Here is a 19,696-nt window from a genome sequence, read left to right as displayed (position 1 = left end):
GAGTTCCATTCTTGATTCTGCCACAGACTTCCTGTGCAACTTTGGGCAAGACTTACAACTGCTCCTACAAGATGCTGGGAATCAGCAAGAGTTGAGGACACCTGGCCCATTACAGGGTGAGGATTTTAATCACTTAGTGCTTCATTTTCCATAAATGCTCATGGTGTTGCCAGCCCTCTTCAAGATCAACATTGATCCCTTCACCTACCCTGTGAATAGCACTGCCTAGCATGTTCTCATGGTGTCCTAGCCACAGACATGTATAGGCTGTTTGCTTTTCACCAGGTATGTTTTAATCTTTCATTACAAAGTTGTTATAGGGAGAACCACAGTTATACAGCAGAAGGCAATTTCCACAAAACATTCTCTCCTCTTCCCAGTTCACTCTCTGAACCCCCACCCTTACATCCTTGTTCCTCTCAAATATATCCTCCCAATTACTGAACCAATTACCTCATTAGCCCAGCAACTGCCACCGGAGTGTTAGCAAACCCCAACAGAAACTGGCAAATTAACTTCAATTAAGCCTGCAACCTTCCCAGGGCAGCAGCAACCTTAATGATCAGGGTTCTTCAGGTAGTGCCCTGTCACAACGCCATTTTATGATCCAGTCAACCAACTTGCAGGTGTTACCCTTGCAGTGAGATAGGCCAAACCAGCAACATGTATGTGAACCCCTTCAAATTCTGACATGCTTTGAACTCAAATCCTAGGATTGCACCCAGCCATAGAGTTTTGGTTCTGGGTAAATTATAAATCTGAGAGAAGATTTATTTTCATATGTGTCCAAAATCTTTCAAATGGCAGCTAATTTTACAGCTATGACTCAAGAGATTGGCTGATTTTGCAAGATTTCATCCATCTGAGAATGAGATTTTATGAGAAAAGCTCAAATCTGAATGCAAACCCTAGCTCTTATTCAGCACTGAATCTATGCCTAAACCCAGGCTCATGGATCTCAGAAATTAGGAAGTGAAATCCAAGAAATTATTCTCATTCTTGGACTCTCTGAACCCTCAGCACACAATCCTTCCCACCAAGACACTGGTAAGGCATATTTATTTAATCTACACCGTATGATCAATTTACAAAAAATGGTGTGTTTAGATATTTGGTTAAAATGCTACCAAAACAAGTTTAGGATGCTGCACAATTCCTGCAAAGCATCTCCATCCAGCCTGATACTTGTGTGCATATCAGTGGGAATTTCTGGAGACTCTTTGTGCTTCCAATAAAGAAACATTTTCATTGGCTGCTTGAGAAATACAGGGTGACCTAGAATGTCCTAGCTAGCTGCCTCTCCAGTCTAATCTGCCTGAATATTTTAAACTTTGTGGAGAATGAAAAACAGTTCAAAATGAAAAGATAATGCCAATGTTTGGCTCAGGATGTAAACAAACTTTAATTTCCCTAGCATGCTGAAGCAGAGCCTTGGATTTTAACTTCCCTGTTTCATCCCTACATTAAGCCCAAAGAAATCTCCCTAGATTTATAAAGCTATATTAATTAAGAAAGTGCACGATTTTGTGTCTGAGTTAGTTCAGAATTATAGAGTTGAAGAGGAAGTTTGATCAGGTTATTGCTTTTGCTAGACACAGAATACTAAAGGCTAAATTGATATATAGCTCCCAGCCACCTTGAGCACAGACACTGATGTAGAAAGGAATTAGCAGTGTTCTAATTGTGAGCTTTAAGCTTACATTACCAGTGCTTCAGGCACTTGCAAAGTCTTCAGACCCCTGGTGGGACATGAAGGATAATAAAGGTTTCTTCAGAGTATGACAAAATAGAATTGCTGATATGAAAAATCCAGGGGACAAAAATCACTTATTAAAAAGACACATGCTGCCATATTGACTTCAGCAAACTCCCTCGAGAGAAAGAACGTATGACTTCAAGTCTGAGCGATCTAAAAAGAGCAGCCTGCCCACACTAGCATGTGCAAAGATCAAATCTGTGAAGATGGGTTAATTATTCCAATCCTAGTCATGAAGTCTGACTTATCTGAGGAGGTATCTGTGTATTATTCTTACAGCAGCAATATACAGGTCACAGACACAACCAATCCAAGGGGAAACTGGAAGATCAGTAAAGCAACCTACTCCAAAATACACTGAAAGAGTTAGAGACTAGATCATTTCAAGGGAAACCCTTCCATCCCTCAGAGAGGGAAGAAACTGTTCCATTTCTTTCTAAATTCCTACAGTTTCCAAGAGATATAGAAGACAAGCCATGCTCTCCCATCCCCACTCCCTTGGAATGTGCAGTAACAGAAGTAACAGAAGCACTCCTTGTGCTTTAACAATACCAGTGTGCAAGATAAAAATAGAATTAAAATATTCCAAACCGCTGTACAAACTAGAGATGAGCTACTAAGTATCCACAGGAAACTAAGCAGCCATCTCTTGGACAGAATTCCAGTCTAGACAGAGTCCTTAGTCAAATAGATCATGTGGTCTCAATCCTTACGAGACAGAAGATTGCCTCATATGGCACCTTGAATAGTTCTATAAAATTGTTCATGTTCGTCTTTCAGAGACATGATAGAGACTGAACTATCTCCTTTCTGCAAACAAAACACCCTCTACAAGAAGTTCCTCCAGGTCATCTCTAGGGCAGTGCAGATGGGTACTCACTGAGGCTGTGTATGTCAGAGAGGAACTGTAAGTACTGAAAAGTGAAGCCCCTGAGGCAACAGAAAATTTGGTTTCTCAATATTGCCAGTTCCTTAGCCTTTGCAAACACAAATATTCACTGCAGCAAAAAAGCTCATGAAATGGCACTTCCATGCCACCTGACGTGCCAACTGTCAAAAATACAGCTGCAGTGGAAGTCATCTCTATGCCTTTCCTTGTGTAACAGTGGTTGGGCATAGGAACCCAAATGCTCGTATGTGTTTGATGGAATTCTGTTTCTAATCTCTACCTGTGATATGATGTATAAACCTTGCACCAATCAGGAATGGGTTAAGGAGTTGCTGTGGGCTGGAGTGGCCCCGCCTCATCACACCCGCAAGTCATGATAAGAATGGAGATGGGATTCAAGAGCGGGAAAGCTCAGTTCAGTAGCAGGCTGTTCTCGGAGGTGAGCAGAATGCTGAGCTTCCCAGCTCCCTGGGAGAGGCTAGCAGAGGGCAGAGCCTAAGCCCTTGCCTAAAAGAGGCACAAGTCACCTTGAGGTGAAGAGGGCTGTATCCTGTTCCTTCTGCTGGTGAACCAGTGGACTTTAAACCAGACTGTGGCCCACCGCAGGGCCCTCTGAAGGAAGAGAGGTCAGTGGCCCAGTAGGGATTGGCTGATTATTTCCTTTTCCTTCATTTATTATCTTGATCATAAGATGTTAGTTCCGTCAAAACCCCAGAAAGGATGAGCATCCGGAGAAACTCAGCTGGACAGATGAGATTTCTTCCCCTTCAGAGTGCTACAAGCACCCCCACATGAGCGACTGGACCCGGAATGAGTCTACAACACCATCAAAACCCAAGAGGGTGCTGCTGAAGGACCAGAACCCAGCCACAGCCACTTCATGTTAATTTGCAACCTTTGCAATTACAGAGCAATTTACTTGTTTTACAGTAGATGCAGCAGAAATACTTCTCTTGAGGTGAATCAATAGCGGAGTATGCCTGCAGAGAGATAATATTATACAGTGGATAGTTGACTAATACATTTTTTTTTTGCTGTCTAATAGAGAGCCATTAACTTTCTCTCTGGGCAGTTCTAATATTAAGTGTATATGTGTGCGGTGGGTGGTCAGGAGAGACAACAATTGATTATTACATAGACATATCTGCCAAAACTCATAATAAGATCATTAAAAAAAAGTCCATCACAATGGATATTGAACTGCACACATGGATTATGAAGTGTCTTTGGAATGTTTCTTTGAAATGAATGCCACCCTGTCGGAAAGGAGAGAATGGGGAATGATGTTGTCTGTCTATCCAAGGGAGAGGTCTGGCATGGACAGTGGCAGTGCAATCCTCGTCACACTGCATCGGTGTTTTCTCTGCCTGTTTTATCCACACAGAACATCTATACCACTTAGTTAGAGGCAGTGTTGCATGTGTAAGATATGCAGATTAGGCCCACAGTCCTTTCCTGGAGGAACCGACTCAAAGGACGAGAGAATAGTTCAGATTCCATGAGCAGCTAGTCTCTGCTGAGACTGTCCACAGGGGGGCAAATGGTTGTAGTGAATTTTACGATGTGTAGTTTCAGAGTAACAGCCGTGTTAGTCTGTATTTGCAAAAAGAAAAGGAGTACTTGTGGCACCTTAGAGACTAACCAATTTATTTGAGCATAAGCTTTCGTGAGCTACAGCTCACTTCATCGGATGCATCTGATGAAGTGAGCTGTAGCTCACGAAAGCTTATGCTCAAATAAATTGGTTAGTCTCTAAGGTGCCACAAGTACTCCTTTTCATGATGATGTGTAGTGAATTTTGAGCCCTAACAGCATGATCCGATGTCTACTGAGGTCAGTGGAAAGGCTGACATTGACTTCATTGGATCAGCTCTTAAGAATGGGACAGAGACCAAGAAATGCATTTCACATGGTTATGATGTTCTGACACTACTGACCTGGTCTATATTTGAACCAGTGAGGCTCCCTTTTCCATTACTAATCCCCCAGCCATCCAGTATACCAGGCTGTTTCGAAATAATTTCAAAATGTGCATCACTAGGTTAGTGGAATCGTAGCCAGTGTTGTCAAAAGGTCAAGATTGAAAAGATTTTTTTCATGTCTCCCATTCACTACCTCATTTTCTATGCATGTTATTTAATTCCACCTGCGTTCAGAGTCTGCTCAATATCACAGCTGGTGGTAAAGTGTAAACATAAAAGGGCATATTCCAACTCATACTAATGATAATTACCTGGGGTGTTAGCTGATCTGTCTCTTTGAAGGAAATACCTGTTTCTTTGCTGAAAGGTAAAAGGGTGGACATAAACCCTTTGTATACCTTAGAGAGCCAAAAATGCCCTCTTTCTTCTTATGGTCTGATCCTCCAAGATACTCCATATGTCCTGAGAGCTCCCAAACACCCTCAATTCCCATTGACTTAGACAAGAGTTGAAGGTCCCTCCCCACTCACAGGAGGATCAGGATCAGAACAATACTTCACTGAGTTCCCACCTTAGCCCAAAGAGAGTTAATTTACCAAATTCTAGACTGTGACATCAGCAATTTCATCCTCAAAAGGATACTTATAAACATAGAAAGCTATACTCCTATAGAACAGACCAGGCTCACGATTTACGAATACTAAGATCAAGGCTCCCAAATGAAAACACTTAACTCATCAGCAACCATCCAGGTAGATACCATATTTAAGAATCTCATATTAGAAGCCCTGATCATCACTGAACAGAAAGCACAGCAATTTTCTCCATGCCATTACCCGGCTCTTCGGGAATAGTTTGATAAAGGGACCTAGCAGGCTAAAATGAAACTTGCAATGGGTAAAGGTCTGGGAATCAGGAAACCTGGCTTCTATTAAGGACTCTGCCAATGGCTAACTACGTAAACTTGGGCACAGGCATGTCTCTTGGGCACAGATCCTCAAAGGTATTTAGGCATCTAACTTCCATTAATTTCAATAGGAGTTAGGCACCTAAATATCTTTGAGTTTCTAGACCTTAGGCCAGAATTTTCAAACGAGGGTGCCTAAAGTTAAGGTGCTAAATCTGGTTCCCAAACTTTAGGTATTCCCATTTGAAACATTCAGTCTCATCTTCTCTGTGCCTTTACCTTATGGACAAGTTGGGAAGCTGTATAAATCAATGTTTGTTAGAGCTGGTGAAAAACCTTCCATTAAAACATTTTTTTCAGTGGAAGATGGTTTTTCAACACCGTGGAAACTGTCATGGAAAAATTTCCATTCTTCTTTTAAAGTGATATTAACTGCATTACTAACTGAGTGTAAATAATCACATTCTTCTTTAAAGCACTTTACAAACAGTGATAAGTTAAACCAGATGACACTTTTTGAGATAGGAGTTATTATTAGTGCCATTTTACAGATGAGTAAACTGAGTAAAAGTGCCCAAGGACAGTGACAATGTCTCTGTCAAAGCCAATGTTAGAACTCTGGAATTCCTAATCCTCTATCTTTGTGCTTAGAAGACCCTTTGTTCTCAAATAAATCAACTTTAAAAGGTTGTGCAAAGCATTAAGTTTAAATTCTGCTGCCCTTGTTCATGCAAAACTCCCATGGAGGCCATTTTGCATGAGCAAAAGCTGCAGGACTTGGCACAATATTAGAAATGGTTATTTGGGCCCTGTTAATGAAGTGATCACCTGACAATATACTAGTCAAGAAATACCAGCTGGTGAAACTCAATACAATGAATACAATACACTGAAAGATTGCACAATGTCCCTTTGATTTTGTGCTTATCACCCATTAAATTATTTTAAAAAATATAGTCTGCAAAGAAACAATAGTCCACTTACAAGTTCCTCATTTCTGGAAGGGTGAAATCCAGGAATGATTAATGAGGTGGCTCAGGAGGCGAACAGACTCCAAAGCAAATGAGGAACAACTGCAACCTGTAGATCAATCCATTCTCTGTCAGGGCATAGCAAACATTGTGGTCTCCAGCCTGCACCTCACCAGATTCAGTATTAGGTCATTTAAGAATCCCTGTGTGACACAAATAGAAAAACAAGGTAGCAGCAGAAATATAATGATTAATTTTACATGGCGTAACTAGATCTGCATGGCAATTCCACTCCTCGAAAATCCCTTGACAGCAGCTTTTTCTTTCTTTCCTAGTCTATAATTGACATAGGGCTCCTGAAGACATGAAATCAGGTTGGTCAGGGTGGGAGGGGAATGATCATCATTTTTATAAAGAGGTTTCTCTGCAGTTGGGCACTGTACCATCAGCGACTTTGTTCTGCGGAAGAATGAATGAAACAACTGATCTATTTAGTGTTGGTGAAGAAATACAGTACGTATAAACACAAGAGCTTTCCACTAAATGACCTCTTTATCACAGCACGAAAACTGATGTAGTCCAAGCATCTGCATATTTATTATTTGCCATGATATTGATGGAACCTCTAAAACCTAAATTAGAGTGGGATTCAATAGATACATTTAATTAAAAATAAAACAGTGCAGATTTGTTCCCTTTCAGTTGCAAGAATGAAAATACAAAACACATTCTCAATACATTCTCTGTGATAATACTATTAGGTATTGTCATAGCTGTAGAGTTGTAGGACTAATTACCAGCTTTATGACTGATGAGCAGTAGAAACATATAACTTATTGAATTACATTATAACAAGATTACACTGAATACTTGCAGATACAACTCATGAATAACAATGATGAGCCCAATCCTGCACCCAGAATCCTACCTGAAAGTAATAGCAAAACCACCACTGATTTCCATGAGAACAGGATTGGACCCATTAAATATTGTATAGGTCTCCCACTAGTGTCAATGGGCTGGAGGGTTGTGGGGGGAGGGGGGGTGTCACACTGTATAATCACTTTTTGGGGAAGAGAATGAATGTGCTGTCTTGGGTGTAAGTTCAGACACGTTCTTACTTGACCCAAACTGGTTTGCAATCCTTTAAAAAGCCTTAGGATACAGAAAGCAAACTTCCAAGTCTCCTACACTACAGTCAGAAAGCATCTGGAGAACACCACAGGAGTAGGTGGACACTTGCTTCCGAAGAAGTGATAGTATCACTTATAAGAGGTGAGACCAAAAAAAAGAAGTTCTGATGAAAGTACAGCCCTCACAAAGAAATAACAGCACTGAGAATATAATAGGAGATAGAGACTATATGGGGGAACCCTTTAGACTTAGTAATATTTGCTGAAACACGTCCCATACACATACATATAAATTAGGTCTGGAATGTAGCCCAAACTATAGGACTAATGGAGTGAGTGCAATATATTTGTATCTGCGTTTACAAGTATACCAATCCCTCTTGCGTACAGAATGTCAGACCTGCTCAGATGTGCTGCTCTTGAGTGGCTGAGTCACAGACTCAACAGGCCCTAATGCTGCTACAGTTAATGGACAATTATTTATTTATTATTGTATCACAGTAAAGCCAACAGGCCAGTAGCCCATTTGTAAGAACTTGCTTTAGCTCAAGAGGGTGGGATTTGTGTTTTTGTGTGGTGCAGAAGGTCTGGAGTTTTATTCCAGGCAACAAACATGACATTTTTGCAGGCAGTGTGTGGAATAATTGGCACATACAAAGTCCTGTGCAGCTACCAAATTGTTAGATGATGGAGGATGGTTCTCTGATGTTTCTGAATGGCATCAGTTTGAATTAAAAACTGTCAGTATTTTCCCTGAGCCCACGTAGTTGTCTGAGATACCAGTAAAGTGGGTTAACTGGTAGAACATAAGAATGGCCACATTGTGTCAGACCAATGGTCCATCTAGCCCAGTATCCTGTCTTCCAACAGTGGCCAGTGCCAGATGTTTCTGAGGGAGTGAACAGAACAGGATAATTATCACATGATTCATTTCATGTCATCCAGTCCCAGGTTCTAGCAGTCAGAGGTTTAGGGGCACCTCAGAGCATGGGGTTGCATCCCTGATCATCCTGGCTAATAGCCATTGATGGACCTATCCTCCATCAACTGATCTATTTATTTTCTGAACTCAGTTATACTTTGTGCCTTCACAACCTCCCCTGGAAACAAGGTCCCCACGTTGACTTTATTGTAAAAAGAAGTACTTCCTTATGTTTGTTTTAAACCTGCTGCCTATTAATTTCATCAGATAACCCCTGGTTTGTGTGTTATGTGGATTGTGCTATGTTCAGCTGGATGTGCTGGACATCTGGAGCCATTCTTTTAAAATGCACCTGTGTTTTAATTATCCAAGACTTAAAAGGTCAGTGGGAGTTTAAAGAAGGCATTATTTCCTGAAAAGTGTATGTACTAAACTAAATCATGGTGCTCACTAGTGTGAAACATCTTAGGACCACCTACAGAGAAGAGAGGTGGGTTAGAGCCAAGAGGGTGGAGCAAAGGCCAAGCAGCTGAGAGGTTGAAGACTTGGAAGCCTAGAGACAAAGTGTATGGGGAGAACTGGAAGCAGAAAGAGGTGACAATAACCATTGTTACAGTAGGACAAACTGAAATCCTGGATCCAAGCCTCCCAGGAGATGAGAGATGAGACCCATGAAAGTAGGAACCAAACAGCATCACACCGAGAGATCCAGCTCCCAAATCTCTGCAAACTGAACTGACTTGAAGAGGGGGCTCCATCCTGTAAGGTCCTGAGAGCCTCTTGAGATAGAGTTGAAGGCGCTCGTTGCCTTGCAGACTCGGGCCTGAATGAGGAAGAACAATCCCAGGTTGTAAACAATATCGACACATTCCAGTTACTTATTTCACCATAGCAGGAGAATTAATTATTAAGCAATTACAGTTTAGAGTCTGGACAAAAAATTCAATGTAAGGCTCATCAGCTAGAGAATTTATAATGGTCCATAGCTATAAAAATGTCCTCTCTAGGACCATATAATAGTTAAAGAGCTTTAGCCATTTTATAGTGGTTCTATGGAGCTCCTCAATGTTCTTTGCAGTTTGTAGCAAGGAAATGAAAAATCTCAGCCCAAGTCTAATGCTAATTGCTGTAGACACCTATTGTTGAACCAAAGGGAAATACAGTCAGAAAAGCTCACAACATTCAGAGCTGTGTCCAGGGAATATTAATTTATTAATAATAATTAATAAATAACCCAGCCTAAACCACTGAGTAGATATTAACAATATTTTCTGAAGGTTTTTAATACATTTTCCCACTCTTTCCTTTTCTTTCTCCACCTTCCCCAGCCTCAGCTGAACCCTCTCCTCCCTGGCCATCAGTAGTTTCAGTTACTATCAGCTCGGAGGCTCATGAGAACAGGGAACCTCTGGGAATTCCTAGCTGCACAGTGCCCTTTTTGGACACCTTAGGTCGCAGACTGAGGCATAGGTGGTCAGCAGCAGAAAGGTGTTTGTGATCCACCGAGATGCTGCTGAACAGGGGATGAGGGAGGCAGGTGGACCTTTCTCTGGAAGATACCAGTGATGAGATGGTACAAGTAGAAGAGAAACAGGCCTACTTAGCTGGTCCCACAAAGATGCCAGATGTGGTTAACTGCCCCAACCCACCACGTGCTGGAGATCCAAAAGAAGGAAAAAGTAATGAGGCGTCTTAGGCCCTGTTTTGATAGAAGGAGTAGCTTATCAAGTTTCACAGTGTCCCTCCTTTGAGAGTCGGTGGGGGGGGGGCAGGTTTCAGGTTAATGTGCATCCAAAACCCAAAGGGAATCTTATCACCCCAGGCAAACTGAACCCATTGGCATCCGCTCAGCCACCATTCTGACTCAGCGGGAAAGATGCCCAACATCTCCAGAAGCTCTCACCACATACAGTGTTTTTTTTAAAACTTGGCAGTTGAAAAATAGATTGTTTCGCCTCACCAATAGATCTGCAAGAAATAAAGAGTCCTGGGAAAGAGCTGTTCCACAAACACATCCCCCTGTCCTTGCAGACAAAAGTCCATGTGAAAACGGAGATTATTGAATACTGCTGGAAATGGTGTTAACATATCCTCTGGGGCCAATGTACCCTGACCCCAGCACAAGGGCCAGAAAGGGCAGTACAGAGTCAAAGGCAGCTTAGCCAACAAAGTTCTCGTGCTGCCCTTGCTATGCTAGGGAATAGGGGATGTAAAATAGCATGGAAGGAGAGAAACACCACATCTGGCAAAGGATAAGCGGAGGAAGGACCCATCTTTTTCCTTCTGATCCTCAGCTTTTGATCTCTTCAGCAGCTACGTGCCACACCATTACCACGTTCTCACCAAGGGCCTGATCCAAAGCCCAGTGAAGTTAATGGGAGACTTTCCACTGACTTCAATGGGCTTTGGATCAGGCCCCAAATCCACAACGTCGTTGATGACTGTACAGTCCAAGTACTTCACATTCAAAGCCACCAACGTCTCTGTCTAATTAGCTCCTCCCTGTGCAACTGTACACGGACAATGAACACATGAGCCTGATGAAATAAAGCAGGTTATTCACTCTTTTTTTTAAAATATTGTTTCTAATGAATTCAAATCAAAATGGAAATGAAGCAAGATGAGTGTGTGTTTCCTTTCTCTTTTGGCTTGGAAGAATGGATTTCTTCTGTATGTTCTGAACCTGTTTCTCCTGAGATTGCATCTGAGTTCTATCAACCTATGTCACTTAATCTTTCTAAAGGTAAATACTTTCTGGTATCATCCTAAATTTGAGTCTGTAGCTTCCAGAGGAGCCCTGCATCCCCCTAAAGCCAGCTCGCTTTAATTTATAATCTCCACCTTCTGTTATAAAATAAATGCCAGGATGATGGAAAGCTGCCTTTCTAGGTCAAACATTTGGAGAAAAGTTGGGAAGGGGAGGGGGTAAGGCCCTATTAAATCAAGAAAGTTCTCTAATGATTTGTAAAACATCTTAATTGCTCCAGCACAATCTACAGGCTTCACTTTCATGTCTCACACAGGACATATAACTCAGCCTAATATTTTAGAATTAGCAACTTGCTGAAGTAACCAGACTATAATCGTCCTAGTCATGGGTTACACTTTTTAAGGTCTCACCAGCACACCCCAGCCTCCTTCTTTAAGTGATTTGTGTAACTGCAGGCTTATCTTCAAAGAGCAGATGTATGAACTATCATTTTTGATTAAAGCCATCCAGTCAGAATAAAAAAAATCATCTGTTCACTGCAGCTAGAATCATCTATTTTAAATACATTTACATATCCCCTTAGCTGTCCAACCATTTCCCCCACCCCCCTTCCCTTCTTTCCGCAGCTTGGAATCCTGCCACATTTATATTTTGTGCTAAATACTCAGGGTCCTAATTAACAGAAATGGGATGTCAGCAGGGTACCAGTCAGCAAGGAATGATTTTTGCTTCACTGGGATGCAGTGCAGCATGGAGCAAATATTTCGTATCCCATGCAGAGAGCTGTATGGAGCACATTGCAGAGCAAGTGAAATGGGAGGATTTAGGCATTTTGAAAATTTTGTGAAATGGCCAAAAAAAAAAAACCAAAACACTCAGAGTTCCAATGGCAGCTTCGCAAGTTTTAGGTTTTTTTGCCAGTGCAACCCTAAAATAATTCAAAGTTGAGCATGTGACTTATTCCAAAAGGGGGCACATTTTCAGGATCTGATCCCACTGTCTTTCTGCTCCCATTAACATCGACCCAGTTCTGGGCACAGACCAGGAACTTTGTATGCTCAGCATAGGCTTGATCCACAGTGCAGGGAAGTGAAGGGGATTCTTTGCACTGACTTCCATGGCCTTTGTGTAAGGCCCAGTCAGTGCTAAACAAAGATGAAATTTAGAGAAGATTAAACCTATTTCATAGATTATAAGATGCTGGGGGCAGGAGCAGTCTCTCCTGGGTGCTGGGTGTTGTTGGTGGCCTGTGATACACAGGAGGTCAGACCGGATGGTCTGGTGGTCCCTTCTGGTCTTCAATTCTATATGACTCTAGTGTCCCACACATCGCCAAAATTAAAGCTTGGGACGTTAGCCCAAAATGTAGCCAAAGCGTATCCCGTTAGCCGCTGTTGGCGGAGCAGACCCATGAACATATGCCATTGGCACAACTTTTACAAACTAGCTGGCCAGACCTGACAGTCTTGATTTGAAACTGTCTTTCTTTGAGGTGGTCTACCTGATTTAGCGGATGGGTCCCACTCGATGCAAAGAGCTGAAGTGACTTGCCCAAGGTCACCCAGCATGTCTGTGGCAGAGCCAGGGATAAAACCCAGGTCTCCCGAGTCCCACTCCTGCACCCTCCCGACATTGCCAAAACTAACATGCCTCCCAAATGAGCTTATTTAAGGTACAAACCTGCAGTACTGAAGTCTCTGGGAGTTTTGCCATTGACTTCAGCGGGAGTCATTTGAAGGGGTGTTTTTCAGGGTGTAAGCCACGCAAATCCCAGGGTCTTTAGCAGGATTTGAGCAAGTATAATGCCTTGCACAACCCTAGACCCATGTGTTTGCTTTAGTGAGAGCTTATTTTTGGTGTGATTTCATGAAAATCTTGAACTTTTGCACTCCCATGTCCCCTCATATAAAGTGGTATGGGGGCATGAATAAACCCCACATTAGGGGCATCTCCTGAGAGACACTGGGCACCCACAATCCCATAGAAAGTGAGGGCGTTCAGTACCTTGCAGGATTAGGTCCAGTGGGAACTGAAGATGCCTGATCCTGCTCCTATCAAAGTCAATGCAAATTTTGTCAATGAGAGCCGCAGCAGACCCTAGCTGTTTAGCAATGCTCAAGATTTGATCCCTCCACTCCTGAAATTTTGCAACTAAACCAGAATGCGCAAAAAATGTGCTTGCTTGAATCTGGGGAGTAAAACTGTCCACCCATTTATAAACACTCTGAATTTTCACCCCAAAGGGCCTGACACAAAGCCACAGACATGAGAAAAATCAAAATGAAGGCTACAGTCTGTTCGTAACAGGTCTGGCCTTACCATGAGGCAAACTGAGGCAGCCACCTCAGGTGCCAGACGGAGAGAGGGCACTAGGACCCAGAGTTTCAAAGTTTTGGCCCAAGCGAGGGCACATGGGGGTGTCATTTGAGCTCCCCGCCTCAGGTGCCAAAATGTTGTGGGCAGGCCCTGGTTCTTAACTCACCTCATTTTATCTAAGGAAATTGCCTCCCAGCACATAATCCACCCGGAGTATGAATGAAGGGCTGCTTCTAAGCCGACTTGGATCAAGCATCACCCAGAGAGCACTTAGGGTCCTAGTATTGATACAAAATATGGTATTTTTGCTACACTAAAATCCCACTGAAATAAATAGGCCATCCTGGTTTCATTTGCAGCAGTGAGAATGGGTTCTCTGCAGCAAAAATGGTAGCTGGCATGGTGGACAGGGTAGGAGAAAAGTGAGGCGAGCCAGAAGTTGAAGCAGTGAAAGAGACACAAAAAACCTGAAAGTAGGAGACAGAGAGGGGGACAGGGTATTGGGCACTGAGGTACAGAGAGCAGCTCTTGTGAAAAAGACCAGGGAATGAAGGAAGGCGACAGAGGAAACAAAGAAAGGACAAGAGAGAAAAACTAAATAGTTCTCACATCCTGGATGCAAACCTTTGTGCTTATTTTTAGCCCACTTGTAATAGCCCTGGTGCTTAACATCCATGTCCACCACACACACAGAGCCAAACACAAGCAGTGTTTAACTTTAAAGGGAAAACCCTCACCGACCCTCAACTAACGCATGGCTGGGCACCTAATGGTCATGCCATTGCCATAATTAATTAGTTTAATTCTGGTCTATGCAAAAATCCAAAAGGAGAATCAAGAGACAATGATTTACGCCTGTGAAGCACAAGCCAGATTCTCTCAAGCTCTCTGTGTTTCTGGCTCTCTCTCTCGCCAGAAATAATCCATTTCTGAAAACGGCCAAAGATTCAGAAGCAACAAAAACACTTGGATTTCAAGGTCAGATTGATCTGAGCACTGATCTGTCTTTTCTACAAATCTTTGAAACACTCACCTTCTGTAGCTCTGATTCTTTTCATCAGACGGTTATAAGACCAACAATGATTACTGCTCATATCTGGACAGGTAACTAACAGAAATAATTTTAGATGCACACTAAGATTTAGAATGGACTACACTTAGTCATTTCCCCTTATTGATATCATGCTTTTTCACACACTCTTTTTTATAATAAGCCCTTCAAGCTAAAATGTGTTCCCTCTCCAGAATTTCTTTCACCTCTTGTTAGTTTGTTCTTGTTCTTGTTTGTTCTTGTTCTTGTTAGTTTGCTCTTGTAGGAGCTAATGAGTACATGGCTGTTTTTAAATAAAAGAAATGCTGGATTAGGTTCTGGTTGTTTGGGGAGGCAAATTAAAACATGGCATGGATGTACATAATAATAACAACCCAGATCCCTTCTAGTGTCTGAGTTGAGCTCAGCACACTCAAGAATAGGTGGGGTCAAAGTAGTTTTAAACCACTTTCAGGCATCCCTCAGACTGGAGATGTCTGGCCGCTGGTACAGTCCCTAGTGTAAAGTAGATCAGTCACAAGGCTGCTCTACATAGTGCCAGCTACCAATGACCCCTATGCCACCCATAATCCCCATAATCCCTATGCTCCAGCAATCTCTCTGTGGAAGCATAAAATAATGAAGCCTCCTGTATGCCCTGTAGAGACAAGGTGGGGACGATGTAGAAGTCACTGGAACACCTCTGTGCCAGCCGACGATTGTCCCAAGTAGAATGGGCTGTGTCTCCATGGTCACAGATGCTTTAGGCCTGGTGTACATGAAAGGCAGGACAGAACCAGGCATTTTAGATGTAACCAAACCTTTGAACCTTCTCTTTAAGGTAAGACCTGGACAAAGTCAATACGTATGGAAACTCATTCAACACACATGGGTTTTGTCTGATCTCATTCAAACCGGTGTGACTGTATTGCCATTAACAGAGTTCTGCAGGAGCCAAGGTGGGGGGAGTTGATGGTTCTCAGCACCACACAGGATCCAACCCAAAGTTACCTCTAGCGCTGGGAGACAATTTATTCAATGAATTTAGCCATTGTGCTGTTCACAAATTCAGTTGTCAGAGTTTGTTCATTTCTTGGAATTATATGTCAAATGGCTTATGCCAGCACATTTCAGCCTATGGGCAGCACGTGAATTATCCACTGTAGCTATTATTTTGAGAATCCACCAGTTGTAACAGACTATTCATCCTGTGTCCATGGTCACTGCTCGTTCAATGCATGACTAAAACTTCTACCAACATGAGGCCCCCTTGCCGGCTACAAGTAGAAATACTTGTGCCCAAACCTATTCATACACGTATTCAGAATGCTTCCTCTTCACACAAACATTCCTATGAGTATAAAACTGTATAAATATCCATGGAAAGGAAATAAATGAACACTTGTGAATATTTTCCTTTCATTATCCCCACCAGCTCATCTCTCTCGTGTCCCATAAGAGGCCTTTTGTAGTTAAAGACATTTCTTTGGCAGGATATTGTATAAGAGCATGCAATATGTCTGCATGCCCGGCAGTTGGCCTATGGATAAATAGAAAGCTACAGGCTTGTAGTGATTCCAGATCTTTGATCATTGTTAAGAACATAGGAAAATATGCTGCAGAAAAACACCAAAAAATTCAAAGGAAAATTAAAGAAAGAAATGAGACAGCTTCTTTCATAGCTATAAAAAGGAGCTATGCATACTCATCTTCATCTAAACTATTAATCAGATCACTAGACAATTGTCAGTTATTTTGATTAGACAGATTAAATATATGATAGAACAATTAATTAGATTTTGAACTTTTGGGGCCAGGGACCATCTTTTTTGTTTTGGATTTGCAGAGAACCTAGCACAATGGTCCATGACTGGCACTCCTGTGAGCGATCATAATAAATAAATACATAAACAAATAAATAATAATAAATAATAAATAAATAGTTAATCCTGGTGACATACAGTTCATAATAGACTGTTGGAACAAGGTTTGAAGCACCAGAAAAAAACAATTATGAGCAAAAACAAATATATAGCAGGGAAATGTAAATGGAAAATTTCCAGCCCAGTTTTTCCTCATACAGGATATTCGTAGATTTAAAGACTAGAAGGAATCACTATGATCAAATAGTCTGAGCTTCTGCTTCACACAGGCCATAGAATTTCAAGCATTAATTCTTGCATCAAGTCTACAACTTCTGGCTGAGTGAGAGCAAATCTTTTAGAAAGAGATCCACTCTTGATATAAAGTCTTCAAGAGATGGAGAATCCACCATAGCCTTAGGTAGATTGCGTCAACGGTTAATTACCTTCATGTTACAAATAGATTAAGATTAAAGCAGTCCAAGGCATTTAGACACTTGTTTTTAATTAATTTTAATGGAATATATCTGGCTAAATCCACTAGGCTGCTTTGAAATCTCAAGCACATCTCTCAGTGGCTTCAGTGGAAATTGCTCATGTATAGCAAAGGAGAAATCAGGCCCTGGAGTTGGAAGAATAGTACCTGAAAGTTATTAGTATGGCACATTCTATGACTTTCAACAGGAATGTTCAACCCAGTCCCCTACACCACTTTACATGCTAATAAAACATGAGTTACGATGATGACTGGTGATAATTATTTGCCAACTGTATATGCCAATATTAAAATGCTACCCAGGTGCTGGAAGGCAGCAGCAGGTGTTGGAATGGAGAGAAATAATCGTAATTGTCGGTGATGTCTTTTTATTATGTCTGACTCCAGTGAGAAAGGAGAGAGAGAGGCACACGCTGTAGGAATGAGAGGAAGGACACACTGAGGTAAATGATATACAGAAGTCTCCTCTTGGTTACTTACAGTTAAAAACAGATCTCAGTTCAAGAGTGGGCAAACAAACATGGGGCCCAGTTATGCTATCAGTTCTCATGGGCCAGCTTTTACGCTGCTGTGCCCTTATTCAGGCACAATTCCCATTGATTTCAAAAGAGCTGAAGGATTTGACCAACTGGTTCTAAATAACCGTATTTATCATACGCCTCCGTGGACATTTCTGCTGGAAATTCCCAATGGGTCCAGGAGATGCTGCTGCATTAACTGACTCTTAAGAAGCAAAAATGTTTTAATTAAAACTATGGATAATATCAAAGCCAAGCTTTACTGAGTAATGTCTGTGTTTCAGGAAAGTAGAAAGGATTTATCTGCTAATAATATTAATATTATTGTTTTTGTTTATGTTATTAGCTCCTGTTTGCTGTCATGCTAAGAAGATATCACTACAGCCACGCACAATATATCACGCCATAAGCTCCTGTATGCGAAACACTTACATTGGGCATCCCTACTATGCTTGATTGCAAAAATAATAAGACAGGTGAATCAGAGAGTACATTCTGCAGGCTCTTTATGATCCTCTTCACAGTAACTCTGGAATGGCGTAAGGAGTGGGTTATAAAGGTTTCTCTAATTAGAGGCATGAATATTCCAACCAACTTGGAGCTGCTAGGCAGGAGTTTTTTTATCTGCACAGAGGAATGCGGGGATTTGTTCACAGCAGTGAATAATCTCAGCCAACCTCCCCATTTTCAGAGCACTTTGTAGGAGGTTAGATACTATTATATTGTCATTATACTCTGCATTACAGTACAGCTGAAATCTCTTGGGACTTTCTTCCTGGAAAAGTTAGTCAGTGGCAGTGGAAGCATGTTGAAGTAGTCTTTCAATGTGCGGACGAGTCCTACAAATGAGTAAAGTCCAAGATAGGGTAAATGCATGCACAGGCACATAAATAGAGATTTCAAAGTCATAAATGCCATTCTCTTTTTAGTTAGGCACCAGACTATGACAGCAACCATAGGCATATGCCTGCTGCCAATAAAAACAATAGCAAAGCTTCCACTGACTTTGATGGAAGCAAGATTAAGCCCAAACATGGGCTAAATACAATGGGATTTCTCACAGGAGTAAACTGTTGGATTTAGTCCTAAAGATCTAAGACCTAAGGTCACAGGGGAAATTGACTGGCATAGCTGTTCTGGAATATCTCACGCATGTGGGCATTCTATCCCACAATAAAAGTGATTTCATTTTGGAATCATTACTCTGCTTTGTGAGCAGAGTAATTATGCTGGAATAAAGGCACTTTTACTCTGGAATAGTGTACACATGGGCAGCTATTGCAGAATAGTTATTCCAGAACAGTTATGCAGGTCAATTTCCCTTTGTGGACAAACCCTAAAACATCTTGAGGGGGAAGAGAGAAAGACTGTAGGATAACTATATGCTGTTGTTTTCCATTTGTGTAAAAAGTAAAAATCCTAGCGCCCAACCTGCAATGTGCTGCATCCTCTCCTTCCAATGAAGTCCAAGAGAATTGAAGGCAATCAGTACTTTGTAAGAAGCAGTCAGCCTTTTGAAAGGCTGATCCCCTCCAAGGGATCTTGCCCCAGGATATGAGTAACTCTCACTGAAGTTAATGGGAGTTCTTGGTTCCCTGACAGGAAGATAGGGCTGCTGCAGCCTCAAAAGCATTAACACATGACTAGGGTGAGTTTTAGTGGATGACGTAACCAAAGCAGAATCAAGATTGGAAGCTGATAGATCTCAGTCACCTTCCTCATTCCTTACATTGAACTATTGCAGGTATAGATGATACCCAGTATTATCTTATCAGGCATTTTAATTTTGCATGTCAGAGATTAGTCTAATGAGCCCAGTTCAATGCTAGCACATTAACTACACTCCAGCAGACTGAATGCCTTCATTTTAGAGAGGACTCCTACAGAAAATCTTTGAATTTTTACAATAAATTCTTGCCCATAGTTTGCAGAGCAATAATAGTGTAATACCACACTCTCTCCTCAGATAGCTGCAGGGTCCCTTTTAAATGAATTGGAACAAACAAACTATCCAACTAATCCAGAAACATGACCCTTATCAAAGGTAGAATCAAACAATACCTCAAACCAATCCACATTTAAAAAGAACAAACTTTTTTGTGTGCTTCCAAAGAGTTACTCAGCAGGTAGTTTGCATTCAGAAAATTCAGCACCACCAACAAAAATGGCTTCGTGTTTGAAGAGGTTTTTTCTTTAGTGCTATTATTGCACTTATTTGACAAAGAGCAGCACAGAAAACCCTTCAGAATATTACAGTTGGTAAC

The 19,696-nt window shown here is 41.6% G+C and overlaps 1 long non-coding RNA gene across 2 annotated transcripts; it reads left to right on the top strand.

Annotated features, from left to right (window-relative positions):
* Window positions 1–533: 533 nt before the first annotated feature.
* LOC122462729 lies at window positions 534–3,789 on the top strand. 2 transcript variants are annotated; one of them, XR_006285467.1, is made up of 3 exons: window positions 534–1,047; window positions 2,537–2,663; window positions 3,337–3,789. It is a non-coding gene; the product is annotated as an uncharacterized LOC122462729 (long non-coding RNA). The 2 variants fall into 2 exon arrangements; XR_006285466.1 differs by lacking the exon at window positions 3,337–3,789 and adding an exon at window positions 2,960–3,291.
* Window positions 3,790–19,696: the final 15,907 nt, after the last annotated feature.

Source organism: Chelonia mydas, chromosome 13 (assembly GCF_015237465.2).
Source record: "Chelonia mydas isolate rCheMyd1 chromosome 13, rCheMyd1.pri.v2, whole genome shotgun sequence".
NCBI lineage: Eukaryota > Metazoa > Chordata > Testudines > Cheloniidae > Chelonia > Chelonia mydas.
The sequence above is the reverse complement of the archived record's forward strand: the minus strand, read 5'-3'. Positions and strand labels throughout refer to the sequence as shown.